Below are 20474 nucleotides of genomic sequence, written 5' to 3'. Positions count from 1 at the left end.
AGCTTACAAGTGCATCCAAGTGCATGGTGCTTACAACGCAGTCGGAATAACATTGATTGCTATTTTTATTACAAACTCACTCCAGACTTCGAAGAATTACATGGCAATAAAACAATTTTCTTGCGTGCATTTCGTTTCTCACAAAGGGAATGCATGACGGTTGCATTTCATACGAAATGAGTTATGTTCAGGAAAAGTATAGCAATTGAAACGCAAAGGAAACATTTAAATGCCACAAACGATGCATAAAATACTAAACGTTGTGTTTTTTTACTTAACGATTCATTTGTAAAAATGTTATATGCTATGGTTTGTGGCAATTTGAATAGTATATTCCATTGTAGAAAAGTACAAATGTAGATGGTATGCAATTGTTCGTTTAAATAATAGTTCTGTATATTCTAAACAACAAAACATACGTCATTGAAACGCACGTGTGATCTATTTCGTCGAAATATTCCCAATTTATGTTATATAAGTTCTCATAAATGACCTGTAAACACAAGCGCGTAATATAGGAGGCTTTAGAAGGCCATATTTTCGGCCGTAAATACAATTGTTTGGATTTACTGCCATTGTAAACATTGATTGCGTGTCGTTACCAAGCAGACATGCGTTTTGGATTGTTGTTCATGATAATTGTTGCATCATGTCGTCAAAAGTATATATATATATAATTCAAGGCGGGGGGGGGGGGGGGGGTCGGTAATTTCCTAGAAAACCGTTAAGACTTCCCTTATTTACATTACTGATTTGATTGATACATTATCCCGATGTAACACACCTTCTTTACTATATTTAATGATGATTTCATGGCTGTAATGATTTTTTCGTTTGTATTTTTAGCCAGCCTTTTTTATATGTCATTTTCATTTATACATGCGGACATATGCCATCAAACGTTGTCTTGCGTTCAGCCGAGGATATACAGTAACATTTCGCATAGACGTCAATTGTACTCACATCCTAGCATCATCCTGCAACGATTTACTATCAATGTTCTCATATGTTATACTATGCATCGTACTTCAATTATATGTTACAACCGTGACCAAGAAGGTAGCATCTTTTATATACGCTACTCGTTGTTGCATGGTACGTTTCGTTAAGCGACAATTTGCTACAAAATTAAGACGTTGCTAGACAATTCTGATGATAGCGTCTCGCAAGGATAAATTATACTAATACGTCTATTTAGTTAGCCCATTTACCACAGCGTCTTTGTAACTATTTAATAAAAAAGAACCTAAACTGACTGGTAATTACATAGTTTAATTGATGTTTTTAATCCGCGACTTATTCCACATAGCTAAGTTATCACATATTGTATCGATCAATTAAACAAAAACCACAATTAACAATTTTAATAACATCACATCAACGAAAATTAACATGTTAAAAATGAATCGCAAGAGGAAATACTAATTTATCATTTAATGTCGTCTGATTTCAAAGTAAATTGCGCATGAGCTCTCATAACTAAAAACAAATAACCACTTATGCACACATTCACTCATGTTAATTATGATTGACATGCAGTTACATAAATATTTCTTGTCTTTTAGTGTTTTTGTTCCTGTTAACGTTATAAACTATGATATATTTCTTAATCACACCATTTCCTTGACCGACCTGGCCGTTTCGAGGAAATGTGAGTCGTTGGTAAAGAGCTCCTTCGCTAGTCAGGCTTGTTGTGGACTGCTGTGAGTATCTCATCTTTGCCATCTTTTTTCTGCCGGTTTTTCAAGTGACGTACACGACGGCGACCTCCCTCTAGCGTGCCCTGGACCACAGTCTTGACAAGTGTTCAAATGTATGTATCCTGCGTTCCGTGTCCGCGTGAAGCGTCCGGATCTCGCAACCATGATGTAGAATGGAGGCTACGAGGGACTTGTATGTAGAATGGAGGCTACGATGGACTTGTAATTAATGTGGCAGCTGATGAAGTTGTTTGCCTGCACTGCGCTTATAACAAAGTTGGAATCATAGTAATAGCCTTTTTATCAATAAGTCACTTAATTATTGCACACAAACGTAAAAAAAGAGGAACGAAAATGTGTGTTCATTATTAAGCGATTTGTTTGTTTTTAGATGTTACCTGATATTGTTTATTGCATTTTGATTTGTTTATGATTTTTCATAACAGTATTTATTAAGGCGTAATGCGCGGAACCTACAAAATCATCGTTTATTCTTATACAATTTCCGACACAGTCTTTCAACGAATGTGCGAAACTATTTTGGCAATTAATATTAATAATGTTCTTATTCATGACATTCATTTTTATTTAGAAATAATTACTGTGAAATTGTTGGTAATGGAGTGATTACAAACAATTTGTTGTTCCAATACTTGCAATCAAACAGTGTTAAATAATCAAATCACGAAGGGACAGCCAACTGGGTTTAATGCTACACACCAGAATTCCTAATCGTATTAATTCTCGAAAACTTTTCCGAACACTACCGGTAGTCAATCCAATACACATATTATATTCAATTCAGCACATGCATTTGTGGCAAAGTACGTGAAACAAGAATTAAGAATACATTGTATACGTCAACTCAACGTTAGCTACCATTTGCATTTATAACAGTAGATAATGCATTTTATATGTTTAAGTTTGAGACTCGAATGCTGATGCATCTAAAAGAGTGCATCGGCCGGGAATCGAACCCGGGCCGCCCGCGTGGCAGGCGAGCATTCTACCACTGAACCACCGATGCCTTACGTTAACTAAACACATTGACTATTTGTGTTTTCATTTAAGCTAATAAACATTCGATGATTGACGTAACGTTAAATACAAACACGCCGACGGCCATGTGTATGTATAGAGACACCTTAACATTGCCTCTGCATTAACGAATATTGATCGATACATGATTTTATTGTTACACTAAGCAATACCACTATGAGCATTTTACTACTATGTTCGACCATCCGTCCTTGATACAATAATCTGATTTCTTGTAAATAGCAACACATATGAATATAAGAAATGCAAAACAACAGCGCCAACAGCAAGATTACGGTGTTGATGTGATTGTGAATTTCATTAAGACGTTTTTTTTATTTAATTTCTTATGAAGAGAATTTCGTCAGGTGATTGTTTTTGGAAACTGTCGCAAATGCTATGCTGTTATGAACATTCATATCAAGAAAATGTTGTTTGAATTTCGCCTGTTTGCGTTTTAATAATTACCCTGATGCCATGTTGCCTTTTTATGAAGGGATGATAAAGCTCTTATTGAATGGTTCCTTCATGACATGCGTTTGATACGGCAATGCAAGAACCTCTTTCACAACATGGATTGACGTCCTTATTGATAATCGATGTGTTTTGGGAAGTCGATCAGAAAGATGATAGTTGCCCTATATATCTTCTACGCCTCTATATTTACATGGAACTGTAGAACAAACTCAATGCTTGATTGAAGTTCTTAAAACAAACGTGTTACAGAGAAGACTTGTATTACTTGTTTGAACATCGAAAAATATGCCCTATGTTGGCGGTACATATAGTTAATGTGATCAACTCAACTCAGGCTCCAATGGTGGTAACATTGACCCCCTCTCGTGAGTAAACGGATGCTGCGCAAAAGTCTTGCAGAAGCTGAGTACATGAAAAGCAGACATGCGTTTTGGAATGTTCTTCGTGACAAGTGTTACCTAACAATGTCTCCAAAATTTAAAACATATTGGGGAGATTTGTCTTTTATTCGAAGACTCTGCCGATAGCCTGTTTTGATAAATAAATCAATAAATTAAAATAAATTTATATTTGGCAGCTGAAAGAGTTTGGAATGAAAGCACATATGTTTCACGTTGCTCACGCGCCTTCACAAGATGTTTCTATAGAAATACAAAATGTGCCACCTTAATATGTACACGACTATGGCTTCAAGATTTAAATGCTAAGATTAAACATCTCGCACGAACGTCCATCATCCTCCCATTCTTGAGGTACAGCACTTACATACAAGACAAAAATCAAAAAGGTAGCGCTGGAATGTATGCTTCGAATGTAAAATTGTAGACTATTTTTAAAGATTTCAAATATAAAATACAAACTTTTGCCACGTTTGTATCATCTCCCATGGACGACACTGGTATTTTATGCCATTTATCGAACATCAACGTTAAGCTACACAGTTTGCCAAGATAACCATCTTCCATAGACGATACTCGAACGTGTACGCTGCGCGTCGCTCAGAAACCATACGCTACACACGTTATGAAACGTATAACAATTCACACTCAGTATTCGTTGTCGCATTCTAGACGTGGTCATCTTTCTCAGACATTAAATTATTCTTACGCGACATCAAATATACATCGCTGTCGCTAGTTGTACCACATTATTGTTGAAATCCCTTTTTAAATCTTTATATTCATATTAAAAATGGTTTCCATAGCTTATCAGTGGCTGTTATTAATAATAATTATGTATATTGTACCGCCACAAACAGGCTGTTCGTTATTTTTTTTAAATGTTTGACATAGTGGGAATAACCAGTAAAGATAAGCAAGAAAATCAGTGTGTTGATATGTTTTATCGTTTGTTATTTATCGAAGAAGGCACTGAAGTTGTTCGCTATTGCATAATTTAAGACGCAACTCATTTTTCAAAATTAATCGCAAGTTTGAAATGAACACACGTCATTCAAACTTATAAAGAGTGTGTCATAACGCACGGGTCGAGATGTGTGTGCACTTTTTATCATCCTATTTATTTTATAGAGATAACTTAGACAGAATAACAACACCATGGCCCTTTTTGAATATTGTTGGAATATCGAATACCTATCTCGCTAAGAATATAATTTCATGATCAACTTTTGATTTGTGACACCATATACGAATTCAAAATATACAATAAGATTATTGATGAAAATGAATAAAACAATAAATCTGCGAGCAATACTTTTTACTCACGAATTAGGTAGTCATAAAGAAAGGCCTGTTGACCCGTACTTTGTTGTTAATGCATTACGTGTTACCCTAGCAGTTCACACGGTGTCAACAACTCTGACCTTAACGTAGGTATAGAACACTAATGCGCTTTTTCGGCGTAACTGTTTTACCCAGCTTTTCACCTTAAATGCCTTTTACATAACGCCAGCAGACGCGCGTGAATATTTTCAAATATTTCATAGGCTGATTCGAGATAAAACCTCTGAACTTTGGCTTCATCACCGTGTTTGTGCTAAGCGCAAAGGATGTAGCACTGTTCAGTGTAAGGAATTCCGGACTACTCTCTGTATGTTCAAACGACACAAATAGTGGCCCAGTTACAGTTACGCGTTAAAACCCATCTCGCAGAATTTCAGGGTCAGTACTCGTTCACTAAATCGTCCAAGGAATATATAATTGACTATCGATAAACACAGTTTTACTTTCAAGATGAGAAAATAAACATTACCGAAATAGTATAGTGTCACGATAAGAGGAAAATCGTTTAATTATTTAACCACAATGTTTTCCGTACTCGATCAGAATGTCTGGAAATCGTTCCTAAACGCCTTGATAGGCTGCCCTTATTTACAAGTTTGCTATTTTGACTTCAATTTTGTATCGAAAAGCATTGTTCTAAAATGTGCCATTTACAATTCGCAATGAGATTTTCAATGACCCTCGTCATGCGAAAATGGGTCGTATTCCATATACGCCCATCATATATATAGCCCATTCTGCCTGGGCATCTTTCAGTCTGGTCAGGAGATACATAATGAGACCATAACACATTCGCCTCTGACCACACTGCGCAAATGCAAATGCTGGGTTTAAGACACGCTGGTCGAAACGCATAAGACCCATTTTCACATGACGCGGCTATGAAAGTGTGATTTAAATGTGTCGAAAAAATGCTTTTAAATCAAATATTAACATACTATATATTTCAATAGTGAAGAAATATACTCACAATAAGGCGTGTGAGGACAAATCATTTTATGATGTGCACTTCCGTAGTATAATTTTTATCTACTAACACTAAGTTGTGGTTTGACAATGATAACACACATTTCATGCGGTGAATATGCGATTTATAAGTGAAAAAAACCCACAATAGTTAAACTTTTGTTTTCAGTTTATTTATTTAGAAACAGCATTTACGCCGACTACCTTTTAAAAATATATTTCTTGTTATATTTAGTTGTTTTTTAATATTCGGTTTTAGCGATTATAAAGCATTTTTGAGGTTGTCTAAAGTATACCTGTAGTAATTGGTGAACTCATGTTCAACGTTTTATAACTTGAGAACTGTGAATATAATAGATATAAGACCAGCACCAATATTCGGTGTTCTAGTTATTAATTTTATTGCATATTTTGTCGGCGTACGCGTTTGATTCAAATACTTTATGTATTTATACTTCAACTGGTATCACTCGAGAACTGTGTGAATGCGAACATTTTTGCAAAGAAAAAAATATTTCGAAATTTTCCTCAGAGCGTTAAATTATTATATTTATAGATCCAGTGTCAGTAGTGAAATATGGCTGCCGGCTTGGCAAACTATTAATTAATGTCTCTGTCATATACTGCTTTTAATAAGAAACATGAATTAATTTAGCAAGCACAACCTATTTTAATTCACTAAATCATTTGGGCCGCGCACTGTTAAAAGGTGGTTTAATACATGCAGTCCGCACAGGCTAATCAGGGACATCACTTTCCGCATAAACTTGAATTTTGCGAAGTAATAACTTTCCTGAAACACAAAAAATATCATATCAGAGGAAAGGGTCGTCCCTGATTAGCCTGCGCTGACTACACAGGCTAATCTGCGACGAATCTTTACGCACATGCATTTAACCCCTTTTCCAAAGAGATCGGCCCATTTTGTTGCCATTCAACCGTTTAATGTAACACGATTAGATTGAAATTCGCAGGCTTGTAGCCGCCATCTTGACTCGGTTTCTTTGGAAGAACCAGCAGTTGATGTATTTTACAACACCTCGTGAATGGTCTATCAGTGGGCATCGAACAATGAACCGGCACTCGGATGGCAGACTTTATATTCACCAATAAGTTGCATATACGTGTGCAATAAAGTTATACATCGTGAAAATTCCCAAAGGAGAATGTTTGAAAATAAAGTTTATTTTTTTTTTATTTGAGTTGATTTAGCTGTGCATTTTTTAAAAAATTAGTTTTAAAATAACTTTGTTCAATTATAATCCACACAATAAATGAATTAGCTTAAACAAATCGCCATTCTATATCAATCAAATGTAATAGTTATTTTATCACCGCCCTCCCCACCAACACCACCTCACACAAAAATAACTATTCCTTCTGTTGTGTCATTTGATACTATATTTTGCGGAATTCGCAATATTTATTGAGTTATTCGATAGCCCAAGGGAGAGAAAAGCGTTATATTAAATTGTGATTAGTTTACCTCCCTTTATCTTACGACGATATTAGATTTACTGCAATGAAGAATTACATCGTCTTGAATACATTTATAATTATATTGAATACCTACATTCATGCCTTTCATCGTCGCATTAATAAAATATCGTTGTATTTACTATTCTCATGCATAAATTTTAAAACCATATAAAAATGTGCCTCTTTATACTAGTGATAAAGCTTTTAAATTTTGCATTTACAACATTGTATTTGAAGTTCTTTTGTTACTGTTGTTCTATGTTACATTTTAACAGTCAATCTCGTCAAGTACATTAGTCGAAATCAGTATTGAACTTACTATACTTTAGAATTACAGTTTCTATATAAAAAAATAAAGTGATTAGGCATCTATTGAATGACTTTCAATTGAACAATATATAAAGTATAAATATACATATACAACATTATTTTCTCCACATTTTTTCTTTTCACGTGCTTACCGTTTAAAGTGAATTGTAATGCCCCCGAGACCCTTACATGCATAACCCCTGATACTAGTATATAACTACCACGCAGTAATGAATTGTATTTCTGCTATGTTTGATATGTTTTACACATTTTAATTCTACCCGCCTTATTATGTCAACTTTGGTATTCATTCAGTTTTCAATTTATTGTTGTATCAGAAATATGATATACTAATAACAATCACGTTCCCAGTTGCTTTCAAAGAGCTTACAAGTGCATCCAAGTGCATGGTGCTTACAACGCAGTCGGAATAACATTGATTGTTATATTTTATTACAAACTCACTCCAGACTTCGAAGAATTACATGGCAATACAACAATTTTCTTGCGTGCATTTCGTTTCTCAAAAAGGGAATGCATGACGGTTGCATTTCATACGATATGAGTTATGTTCATGAAAAGTATAGCAATCGAAACACAAAGGAAACATTTAAATACCACAAACGATGCATAAAATACTAAACGCTGTGTTTTTTACTTTACGATTCATTTGTAAAAAAGTTATATGCTATGGTTTGTGGCAATATGAATAGTATATTCCATTGTAGAAAAGTACAAATGTAGATGGTATGCAATTGTTCGTTTAAATATTCTAAACAACAAAACATACGTCATTGAAACGCACGTGTGATCTATTTCGTCGAAATATTCCCAATTTATGTTATATAAGTTCTCATAAATTACCTGTAAAACACAAGCGCGTAATATAGACGGCTTTAGAAGGCCATATTTTCGGCCGTAAATACAATTGTTTGGATGTACTGCCTTTGGAAACATTGATTGCGTGTCGTTACCAAACAGATGCTGCACATATTCTGGAAGAGTTCGCATCCTACATCAAACGCAGACATGCGTTTTGGACTGATGTTTATGATATTTTTTGCATCATGTCGTCAAAAGTATATATACAATTCAAGGCGGGGATGGGGGGTCGGTAATTTCATAGAAAACCGTTAAGACTTCCTTTATTTACCTTACTGATTTGTTGATACATTATCCCGATGTAACACACATACTTTACTGCATTTAATGAAGATTTCATGGCTGCAATGATTTTGTTGTTTGTATTTTTAGCCAGTCTTTTTTATATGTCATTTTCATTTATAAATGCGGACATATGCCATCAAACGTTGTCTTGTGTTCAGCCGAGGATATGATAAAATGTGCCGTATACAGTAGCATTTCGCATAGACGTCATTTTTACTCACATCTTAGCATCATCCTGCAACGATTTGCTAACAATGTTCGCAAGATGGTACCGTATCGCACGGATAACACTCATATGTTATACTATGCATCGTACTACAATTATATGTTACAACCGTGACCAAGAAGGTAGCATCTTTTATGTACGCTACTCGTAGTTGCATGGTACTGGTCGTTAAGCGACAATATGCTAAAAAATCAAGACGGTACTAGACAATTCTGATGATAGCGTCTCGCAAGAATAAATTTTACTAATACGTCTATTTAGTAAGCCCATATACCACAGTGTCTTTGTAATTATTTGATAAAAAAGAACCTAAACTGACTGGTTATTACATAATTGATATGATGTTTTTAATCCGCGACTTATTCTACATAACTAAGATATCACATATTGTATCGATCAATTAAAATAAACCCCACAATTAACAATTTTAATAATATCACATCAACGAAAATTAACATGTTCAAAATGAATCGCAAGAGGAAATACTAATTTATCATGAATTGTCGTCTGATTTTAAATGTAAATTTCGCATGAGCTCTCATAATTAAAAAAAATAATCACTTACGCACACCACTCATTCATGTAAATTATGATTGACATGCAGCAACATAAATATTTCTTGTCTTTACGTCTTTTTTATGTTAACGTTGGGAACTATGATATATGTCCTCATCACACTATTCCCTTGACCGATATGGCCGATTCGGGGAAATGTGAGACGTTGGTAAAGAGATCCTTCGCTAGTCAGGTTTGTTGTGGACTGCTATGAGTATCTCATCTTTGACATCTTTTTTTCTGACGGTTTTTCAAGTGACGTACACGACGGCGACCTCTCGTTAGCGTGCCCTGGACCACGGTCTTGCACAGTGTTCAAATGTATTTGCCCTGCGTTCCGTGTTCGCGTGAAGCGTCCTTGTCTCGCAACCATAATGTAGAATGGCGGCTACGAGAGACTTGTAATTGATGTGGAAGCTGATGAAGTTGTATGCCTGCACTGCGCTTATAACAAAGTTGGAATCATAGTAATAGCCTTTTTATCATTAAGTCACTTAATTATTGCACACAAACGCACAAAAGTGTGTTCATTATTCAGCGATTTGTTTGTTTTTAGATGTTACCTGATATTGTTTATTGCATTTTGATTTGTTTATGATTATTCATAACAATATTTATTAAGGCGTAATGCGCGGAACCTACACAATCATCGTACATTCTTATACAATTTCCGACACAGTCTTTCAACGAACGTGTGAATCTATTTTGGCAACTAATATTAATACTGTTCTAATTCATGACATTCATTTTTATTTAGAAATAATAACTGTAAAATTGTTGGTAATGGAGTGATTACAAACAATTTGTTGTTCCAATACTTTCAATCAAACAGTGGAATGTTCAATTAATCAAATCACGAAGGGACAGCCAACTGGGTTTAATGATACACATCAGAATTCCTAATCGTATTTATTCTCGAAAACTTTTCCGAACACTAGTCAATCCAATACACATATAATATTCAATTCAGCACATGTATTTGTGGCAAATACGTGAAACAAGTATTAAGAATACATTGTATAAGTCAACTCAACATCAGCTACCATTTGCATTTATAAAAGCAGATAATGCATTTTATATGTTTAAGTTTGAGACTCGAATGCTGATGTATTTAAAAGAGTGCATCGGCCGGGAATCGAACCCGGGCCGCCCGCGTGGCAGGCGAGCATTCTACCACTGAACCACCGATGCCTTACGTTATCTAAACACATTGACTATTTGTGTTTTAATTTAAGCTAATAAACATTCGATGATTGACGTAACGTTAAATACAAACACGCCGACGGCTATGTGTATGTTTAGAGACACCTCAACATTGCCTCTGCATTAACGAATATTGATCGATACATGATTTTATTGTTACACTTAGCAGTACCACTATGAGCATTTAACTACTATGCACGACCATCCGTCCATGATACAATAATCTGATTTCTTGTAAATGGCAACACATATGAATATAAGAAATGCAAAACAACAGCGCCAACAGCAAAATTTAAGTGTTGACGTGATGGTGAATTTCAGTAAGACGCTTTTTAAATTTAATTTCTTATGAAGAGAAGTTCGTCAGGTGAATTTTTTTGGAAACTGTCGCAAATGCTATGCTGTTATGAACATTCATATCAAGAACATGTTTTTTTAATTCCGCCTGTTTGCGTTTAAATAATTACCCAGATACCATGTTGCCTTCTTATGAAGGGATGATAAAGCTCTTATTGAATGGTTCCTTCATCAAATGCGTTTGATACGTCAATGCAATAACCTCTTTCATAACATGGATTGAAGTCCTGATTGATAATCGATGTGTTTTGGGAAGTCGATCAGAAAGATGATATTTGCCATATATATCTTCTACGCCTCTATATTTACATGGAACTGTAGAACAAACTCAATGCTTGATTGAAGTTCTTAAAACAAACGTGTTACAGAGAAGACTTGTTTTACTTGTTTGAACATCGAAAAATATGCCCTATGTTGGCGGTACATATAGTTAATGTGATCAACTCAACTCAGGCTTCAATGGTGGTAACATTGACCCCCCCTCTCGTGAGTAAACGGATGCTGCGCAAAAGTCTTGCAGAAGCTGAGTACATGAAAAGCAGACATGCGTTTTGGAATGTTCTTCGTGACAAGTGTTACCTAACAATGTCTTCAAAATTTAAAACATATTGGGGAGATTTGTCTTTTATTCGAAGACTCTGCCGATAGCCTGTTTTGATAAATAAATCAATAAATAAAAATAAATTTATATTTGGCAGATGAAAGAGTTTGGAATGAAAGCACATATGTTTCACGTTGCTCACGCGCCTGCACAAGATGTTTCTATAGAGATACAAAATGTGCCACCTTAATATGTACACGACTATGGCTTCAAGATTTAAATGATGCTTAGATTTAACATCTCACGCGGACGTCCATCGTCCTTTTATTCTATAGATGCATCAATTATATACTATACACAAAGCAAACAGGTAGTGCCTGGAATGTATCCATCGAATGTATGCATTCGCACGTAAACATCGTACAATATGTTCTTCAAAGTTTTGCCCCGTTGGTATCATCTCCGATTGACGACATTTGTATTTTTATGCTATGTATCAAACATCAACGTTATACTAATATGTTGCCAAGATTGCCATCTTCCATAGACGATACTCGAACGTGTATGCTACGCGTCGTACAGAAACCATACGCTACACACGTTTTGAAGATTATAACAATTCACACTCAATATTCGTTTTCGCATTCTAGACGTGGTAATCTTTGTTAGACATTCAAATTATTCTTTTCGCGATATAAAATATACATCGCTGTCGCTAGTTGCACCACATTATTATTAGAATCCATTTCTACATCTTTATATTCATATTTTAAATGGTTTCCATATCTTATCAGTGGTTGTTATTATGTATATTGTACCACCACAAACAGGTTATTCGTTATGGAGCATATGCTAATGATACCACAACAAAACGTTTATGCAAACACTGGTGTCAATTCATCATGAAGTTTTTAACTTTTATAAAAACCATTATGAAGTTCTTTTGTGATCATTTTTGTTTTCTTCCAATTTGAGTATTTATTATGATTGCAGTTTAAAAAAGTATATCGGCCGGGAGTCGAACCCGCACCGCCTGCTTACGTTTAACGTTGACAGCTTATAATTACTTCTCATTAAACGCAATTAACTATTGTTCGTTGAAAAAGTGTAGCAAGGGTGTGCCTTTAGGAGGCTCACATTCACGACGTGATCATTGTCCAAATATGCTTAGAAACTCGACCGAATCCGACTAATTTCTTGCGAAACCTTAAACCACGTCGTTTTACCTTCTCGAACAGAAGCGTGTGGGAGGACCATAACCGCGCGTCTATACCAGAGTTCGCGCGGGACGCACGCCACTTAGGCTGACGTTATTTTAACAATCTATTTCTTTGATATAATGTGGAAAACCATGGAAGGTAAGTAAAAACATGATTTGTTAATACATTGTATTCTTTGTTATTTATTTTTCGGAATTGTTTTGTTGGAAACATTGCGTTTCGATGTATACATAGAGAATACTAGGTTAGCGTTGAATACAGAGAAGTTTATGTTGCGAGGCTTAGAACGCCGGAAGCGCAAGCCTTGGCGAGCGCTTTCGGTGTTCGAGCCGAGCAACATAAACTTCTCTGTTTTCAACGCTAATCCTAGTATTCTATTTATCACATTTGATTTTTTCAACGTGACATTTAACATAAATAGATCTAATAACATTAACAATAATTTTAATTCAGTCATAAAAGCGCTTAAAATCTAACAAATGTAACCATGCGTAGTGATATACATGTATTTGTTCTGGTACGCAAAATAGTCTTTAAAAAATTCACACACAAACTGTAAAACAAGTAAAAATATCACCATATGCCTACATTCAATTTTACGCAGTATGCGAATTTTAACACATTACGACCGCGTAAAGAAGATTTTACTTTACTATAATTTATTTTATTTTCGATAGAAAATGATCAAAATCCAATATGGCGGCGATTGTTCCTGACAAAATGCTGTCGATGTCAACATACATGTACACCATCGACGACCTAGTTCTGGCTACCATAACTTAAAATGTCGCTTTTTATGACTTTTGACTGGCGCGACTTTGTACAGGTCTGTCAATACTAAATAAACTGTATGCTGAAATTTCTTTAGCTATCGAAGACCTTGACAATTTTGACGAGTAAACAGACAATTGCAGCGACTGACACCTATTTGACAAAATATAGGTCTACAGGGCAATACGTTTTCCTTTAAAATCCATCTAATAATTTGTGAATTTTTTAAAGACTATTTTGCGTACCAGAACAAATACATGTATATCACTACGCATGGTTACATTTGTTAGATTTTAAAGGGGCCTTTTCACAGATTTTTGCATTTTTTAACTTATTCATTAAATGCTTTATATTGATAAATGTAAACATTGGATCGTAAAAGCTCCAGTAAAAAATCAAGAATAAAATTTAAAAAAGGAAAAGAACATTGCCCGGAGCAGGTTTCGAACCAGTGACCCCTGGAGTCCTGCCAGAGTCCTGAAGTAAAAACGCTTTAGCCTACTGAGCTCTTCCGCCGAGTACACATACTTACGTATTTTATACCTTATATAAGTAATCTTCGTAGTTTCACAAAATTTAACGACAAAAACAGAACTCTCCAAATTATTCAATCGTTTCGCGTTGCAACGCTTTATAATTTTTAGGTTTTTAAATCGTCAAAATATGCATATAATGGCTATATTAGACCATGGTAAATGTTCAGTATTACTGTTTCCTCACAAATATCATAACTAAAACGAAAATTTGCGAATCTGAAACAACTTTTTTCAATTTTGTCAATTTACCAAAGCGTGAAAAGATCCCTTTAAGCGCTTTTATGACTGAATTAAAATTATTGTTAATGTTATTAGATCTATTTATGTTAAATGTCACGTTGAAAAAATCAAATGGGATAAATAGAATACTAGGATTAGCGTTGAAAACAGAGAAGTTTATGTTGCTCGGCTCGAACACCGAAAGCGCTCGCCAAGGCTTGCGCTTCCGGCGTTCTAAGCCTCGCAACATAAACTTCTCTGTATTCAACGCTAACCTAGTATTCTCTATTTATATAATGTTATGGGTATGCCGTGTGTGATCCGATGCATCAATGGCGCCCATGTTAAAATCATTTCCCCGAGAACAGGGAACGACAAAAGTACAAACAAAAATCAAAACACGTAGGAACTAGTATCTTACCTTTAATTATCCTTTAAAATCCACCTAATAATCCATTTAACTCAATAATTGACGATTTTGCATCTAGGGTCTTTAATAATTATTTAAGCATAGTTAAATAAAGACCCTTATGCCATTCTATCACTTTATTCAAATGAGTTTATGAACGCGATAAACTTTCTTCTTCGTCACACGCTACGTCATGTACTCTACATTACTGCTGTTCAAATGAACCGGAGCAGTTTATCTAATAATAGGCGTTGGTAAACTCGGTTGCATTTGCATATTTCTGCATACAAACATAATTATGTTTGAACTTGCACAATGTTTTATTTATCTATGGCAAATGCGCTTATTGTACGAGAAAATAATTTAATATATAAATACACAAAGAATGGAAAATATTCCAGTACACAACAGATAAATGAGTAGAAAATACCCGTGTACAAAATGGGACGTTCCCAATTCCAGTGTGGTGCTATTTTTACCATCTTATACTTTACACAGTTCTATGCCTAACGTGAATTAAATAGGAAAGCAAACATAGCAGATTATTCATGAACTGTGCGATATGTGTATGGCTTGTTGTACATTCTTAATATTTAAGTTAAATGTCAAAAGTATATGCTTTGGTTATTAACAATGCACATTACACGAAATAAGGAAAATGTGATCAATTGACAATTCAGATATGTCAACATACAGTACATGTAGAAAACATGTGAAATAAGTCGCGTTTATAATAAATCGTCAAAAAAATGGGGAAAATGACGCAATAAGTATGTCATTCTATGACGCCATCAATCAGCTGATTCATTATACGGATGGCGAAACATTATGTCATATGACTTGATTTAAAGGTTGAAGGTCGTATAATTTTGAAGCTTAAGTTTTGTCGACTTTGTTTCTTATGAAAAATCATTCAGTGGTAAAGTAAATATAAATAAAAAAATAACAAAATAAAAATCGTGTAATTTTATATTTTATTTCAACATTTCTTTTGGTGAATATGTCATATATATATATTTCTGCAAAATATGCACATTTTCTTCTAATGGGTGACCTTAAAATTCGATCAATGAACCAAACAATATCGACCTAATTTTAGCGCATATCGCATGACGTCATTTAAAAAGTAGTCCGTGCACGCGACAGGTATATTCCACAGTGTTGAATACAAGCAAGTATATTCCACAACGTGTTATACCGTCAATGTCGCGGTGAAAATGGGATAAACATGCAACTACATCGAAGCAAAACATGAGTAGGCATACTATGTAATGTCTGTCAGAAGCATACATGCATTTGGACTGTTGTCGGTAACTTGTATTGCCAAATTATGTCGACAACAGACGTACGTGAACGTGTATTGTGTTCGACCTTTGAGGTCCTGACGTCTCAAACAATACTGCTAAGACCACCTCTATTGTATACTGTATAGTGATTCATATAAACCGTACACACATAGCCTTTCCAAAAAATTTGTTAAGGTATACGGCAATAACAGGAAGTTGGGGTTTTGTTTGTGGTTTGGGTAGGTATATATGCACATTGGCATATTTTATTTGTAGTTTTTAGATTTGTAAAACCGGGGTTCCTGGAAGACATTTTTTAAATTGTAATTCAGTAAGTCGTTTACTGATTTTGTGCTTTAAGACTGACATCATCGTATGTAAATTAAGACACAGTTGCACTCCTTGCCAAAAGTGCTTGCTGAACGGGAAACAGGCATTGCCTGAATATGTACCGATGATACTTGCTTATAAGCATCAACAGATGATGCAATCTCGCGGACCTTAGGTTTATTAGTATTTTATGCGTTCTATATTTTCGCTAGCACCACTACCAACACAAAGACAACACCACCAACAACAACACCAACATCGACGTCGACGACGAAATCCGCTAACAAACATTTATATCCACAGAGCATCGAATAAGATATGGTTGATGACATAAAACCTGCTACAGTGGCATTCGCTTTTAAATGGTAAGGTTACAAGCTATGCTATCCGGCTTTGAAGATTTTTTATAGACTCACACAACCGTATTAATTATCAGCTTTATGGTGGTCTAACTGTTTTAATATTTCGGATTTCATAGATATAAGACGTAATATTTGTCGGCGTAAGCGTTTGATTGAACTACTTTATGTATTTATACCTCAACTGGTATCACTCGAGAACTGTGTGAATGCGAGCATTTTTGCAAAGAAAACAATATTTCGAATCTTTTTTTTCAGAGGACGAGTTATATAATTATATTTATAGATCCATTGTCTGTAGTGGAACATGGCTACTGGTCTGGTCAACAATTAATTAATGTCTCTGTCATATACTTTTCTTAATATGATACATGAATTGATTTAGCAAGTACAGACTATTTTCATTCAATGAAACATTTAGTTGCCATTCAACCTTTTCATGTAACACGATAAGATCGAACTTCGCAGTCTTGTAGCCACCATCTTGAGTTGATGTATGTTACATCTCGTGAATGGTCCATCAGTGGGGATCGAACACGGAACCCGGCACTTGGATGGCAGACTATATATTATTCACCAATATGTTGCATATGACGTTATACAAAATGAAAAATGAAAATTCCAAAATGAGAATATTTGAAAAAATAGCTTAAACATAATTATTTTTGTTCATATAGCAATTTATTTTTCCCCAAATTTAAAAATAATTTTGTTCAATTATTCGCACAAAATAAACGAATGAATAATCTAAAAAAGTGCCAGTTGATATCAATCAAATGTAATAGTTATTTTGTTTTACCGCTGTATTATAACTTGATTAACTGCCCTCATAACCTCACGCAAAACAACTAGTCCTTTTGTTGTGTATTTCGATACTATATTTTGCGGAAATTGCAATATTAACAGACTAATTCGATAACTAAAGGGAGAGAATAGCGTTATATTAAATTGTGGTTTGTTTACCTCCCTTTATCTAACGACGATCAGAGATTTATTGCAATGAAGAATTACACCTTCTTGAATATATTTAGAATAATATTGAATACCTATATTCATGCTTTTAATCGTCGCATTAATAAAATATCGTTGTATTTAGTTGGTTTATTTCATAATCACTATCACTGTAATCATCTTTAATACTATTCTCATGCATATACGACCGAGTGACGACTGATGGACGACCAACGGATGACCGGTGTCTGGACGAGGGACGACCGACTTACGACCGACGGACGACGCCGGATGGACGACCTACGGACGACCGACGGACCACGACCGGAGGACGGACGACCGACGAACGACAGACGGAAGACCGACGGAAGACCGACGGACAACGACCGGAGGACGAACGATGGACGACCGATGGAAGACCGACCGACGACTGACTGATATATGGACGACGACTGACGGACGACGACGACTACTACTACTACTACGACGACGACGACGACTACTACTACTACTACTACTACTACTACTACTACTACTACTACTACTACTACTACTACAACTACTACTTCTACTACTGCTACTACTACTACTACTACTACTACTACTACTACTACTACTACTATTACTACTACTACTACTACTACTACTACTACTACTACTACTACTACTACTACTACTACTACTACTACTACTACTACTACTACTACTACTACTACTACTACTACTACTACTTCTACTACTACTACTACTACTACTACTACTACTACTATTACTACTACTAGCAACAGCAGCAGTAGCAGTAGCAGTAGTAGTAGGAGGAGGAGGAGCAGTAACAGCAGTAGCGATAGTAGTAGTATATTTCTTATTTACCTTATATTGATTAACGATATGATGCATATACCACTTGGTTTCATGTTTCAATTGTTTTCAATCCTACTGTGCGAAGTCATAAAGTACTGTTTATTGAAATAAAGCGGGTGTTTAGTATGTATACGCTGTAATCTGCCAAATTCTTAAGTACCGTCAGGATCAGCTAATATGGCGACGGTCAATTAATCGAATCTGGGATTGTCTATACAGTAATTTATAATTTAAAATCATATCTAAATTTTGCCTCCTTTTACAAGCGAAACAGCTTTTCATTTTGCATTTACACAATTATATCCGACATTTGATGGTTACTGTTGTTCTATGTTTAATTTTAAAAGTCAGGCTCTTAAAGTACATTAGCCGAAGTCAATTTTGATGTAACTATATATTAGAATTGCAGGTTATATAAAAATAAAGTGATTAGGCATCGATTGATTGACTTTCAATTGAACTTTATATAAAGTATAATATGTACATGTACAACATTATTTTCTCTACATTTTATTTTTTCACGTGCTTACCGTTTAAAGTGAATTGTAATGCGCCCTGAGACCCTTACATGGCTAACCCCTGATACTAGTTTATAACTACCATGCAGTAATGAATTGTATTTCTGTTATTTTATACATGTATGTATAAATATTTTAATTCTACCCGCCTTATTATGTCAACTATAGTATTCATTCAGTTTTCAATTAATTGCTGTATCAGAAATATATATACGTATAACGATCACGTTCACCAGTTGCTTTCAAAGAGCTTACAAGTGCATCCAAGTGCACGGTGCTTACAACGCAGTCGGGATAACATTGATTGCTAATTTTTATTGCAAACTCACTCCAGACATCGAAGAATTATATGGCAATAAAACAATTTTCTTGCGTGCATTTCGTTTCCCACAAAGAAAATGCATGAAGGTTGCATTTCATACGATATGAGTTATGTTCAGGAAAAGTATAGTAATTAAAACACAAAGAAAACATTTAAATACCACAAACGATGCATAAAATACTAAATGTTGTGTCTTTTACTCAACGATTCATTTGTTAAAAAGTTATATGCTATGGTTTGTTGCAATTTGAGTAGTATATTCCATTGTAGAAAAGTACAAATGTAGATGGTATGCAATTGCTTGTTTAAATAATAGTTCGGTATATTCTAAACATAAAAACACACGTGTAATCTATTTCGTCGAAATATACCCAATTTGTATTAAATAAGTTCTCATTAATTACATGTTAAAAACAAGCGCGTAATATAGAAGGCTTTAGAAAACCATTTTTTTCGGCCGTAAATATAATTGTTTGGGTTGACTGCATTTGGAAACATTGATTGCGGGTCGTTACCAAACGGATGCTTCATTTATAACACGTTTCATTTATGGTTTACACTTTAAATAAAAAATGAACAATTATCCCGATGTAACACACATACTTTACTGCATTTAATGAAGATTTCATGGCTGAAATGCATTTTGTTGTTTGTATTTTTCTAGTCAGCATTTTTAGCTCGACTATTATATATGAAATATATATAGTGGAGCTATCCTACTCACCCCGGCGTCGGCGTTCCCGTTAGCGTTAGCGTTAGCGTGCAAATGTTAAAGTTTGCGTACTACCCCGAATATTTCCTATGTCCTTTGACATATTGCTTTTATATTTTGCATACTTCTTTACAAACATGACCCCAATCTATAAACAAGAGCAGACAACTGTACCAAGCATTTTGACAGAATTATGGCCCCTTTTATACTTAGAATATGC

At 34.9% G+C, this 20474-nt stretch overlaps 1 protein-coding gene and 2 non-coding genes across 3 annotated transcripts in view; all 3 read right to left on the bottom strand.

Annotated features, from left to right (window-relative positions):
- The window catches only part of LOC127837254 (long-chain fatty acid transport protein 4-like), a 456835-nt gene that overhangs the window by 220867 nt on the left and 215494 nt on the right, over nucleotides 1-20474 (bottom strand). The gene's annotated exons all lie outside the window — the stretch shown is intronic.
- Trnag-gcc (transfer RNA glycine (anticodon GCC)) lies at nucleotides 2657-2727 on the bottom strand. The gene has a single exon. It is a non-coding gene; the product is annotated as a tRNA-Gly (tRNA).
- On the bottom strand, nucleotides 10780-10850 carry Trnag-gcc (transfer RNA glycine (anticodon GCC)). Its single transcript has one exon. It is a non-coding gene; the product is annotated as a tRNA-Gly (tRNA).

This window comes from Dreissena polymorpha, chromosome 7 (genome assembly GCF_020536995.1).
Source record: "Dreissena polymorpha isolate Duluth1 chromosome 7, UMN_Dpol_1.0, whole genome shotgun sequence".
NCBI lineage: Eukaryota > Metazoa > Mollusca > Bivalvia > Myida > Dreissenidae > Dreissena > Dreissena polymorpha.
This window is presented reverse-complemented; position numbering and strand designations above follow the sequence as displayed.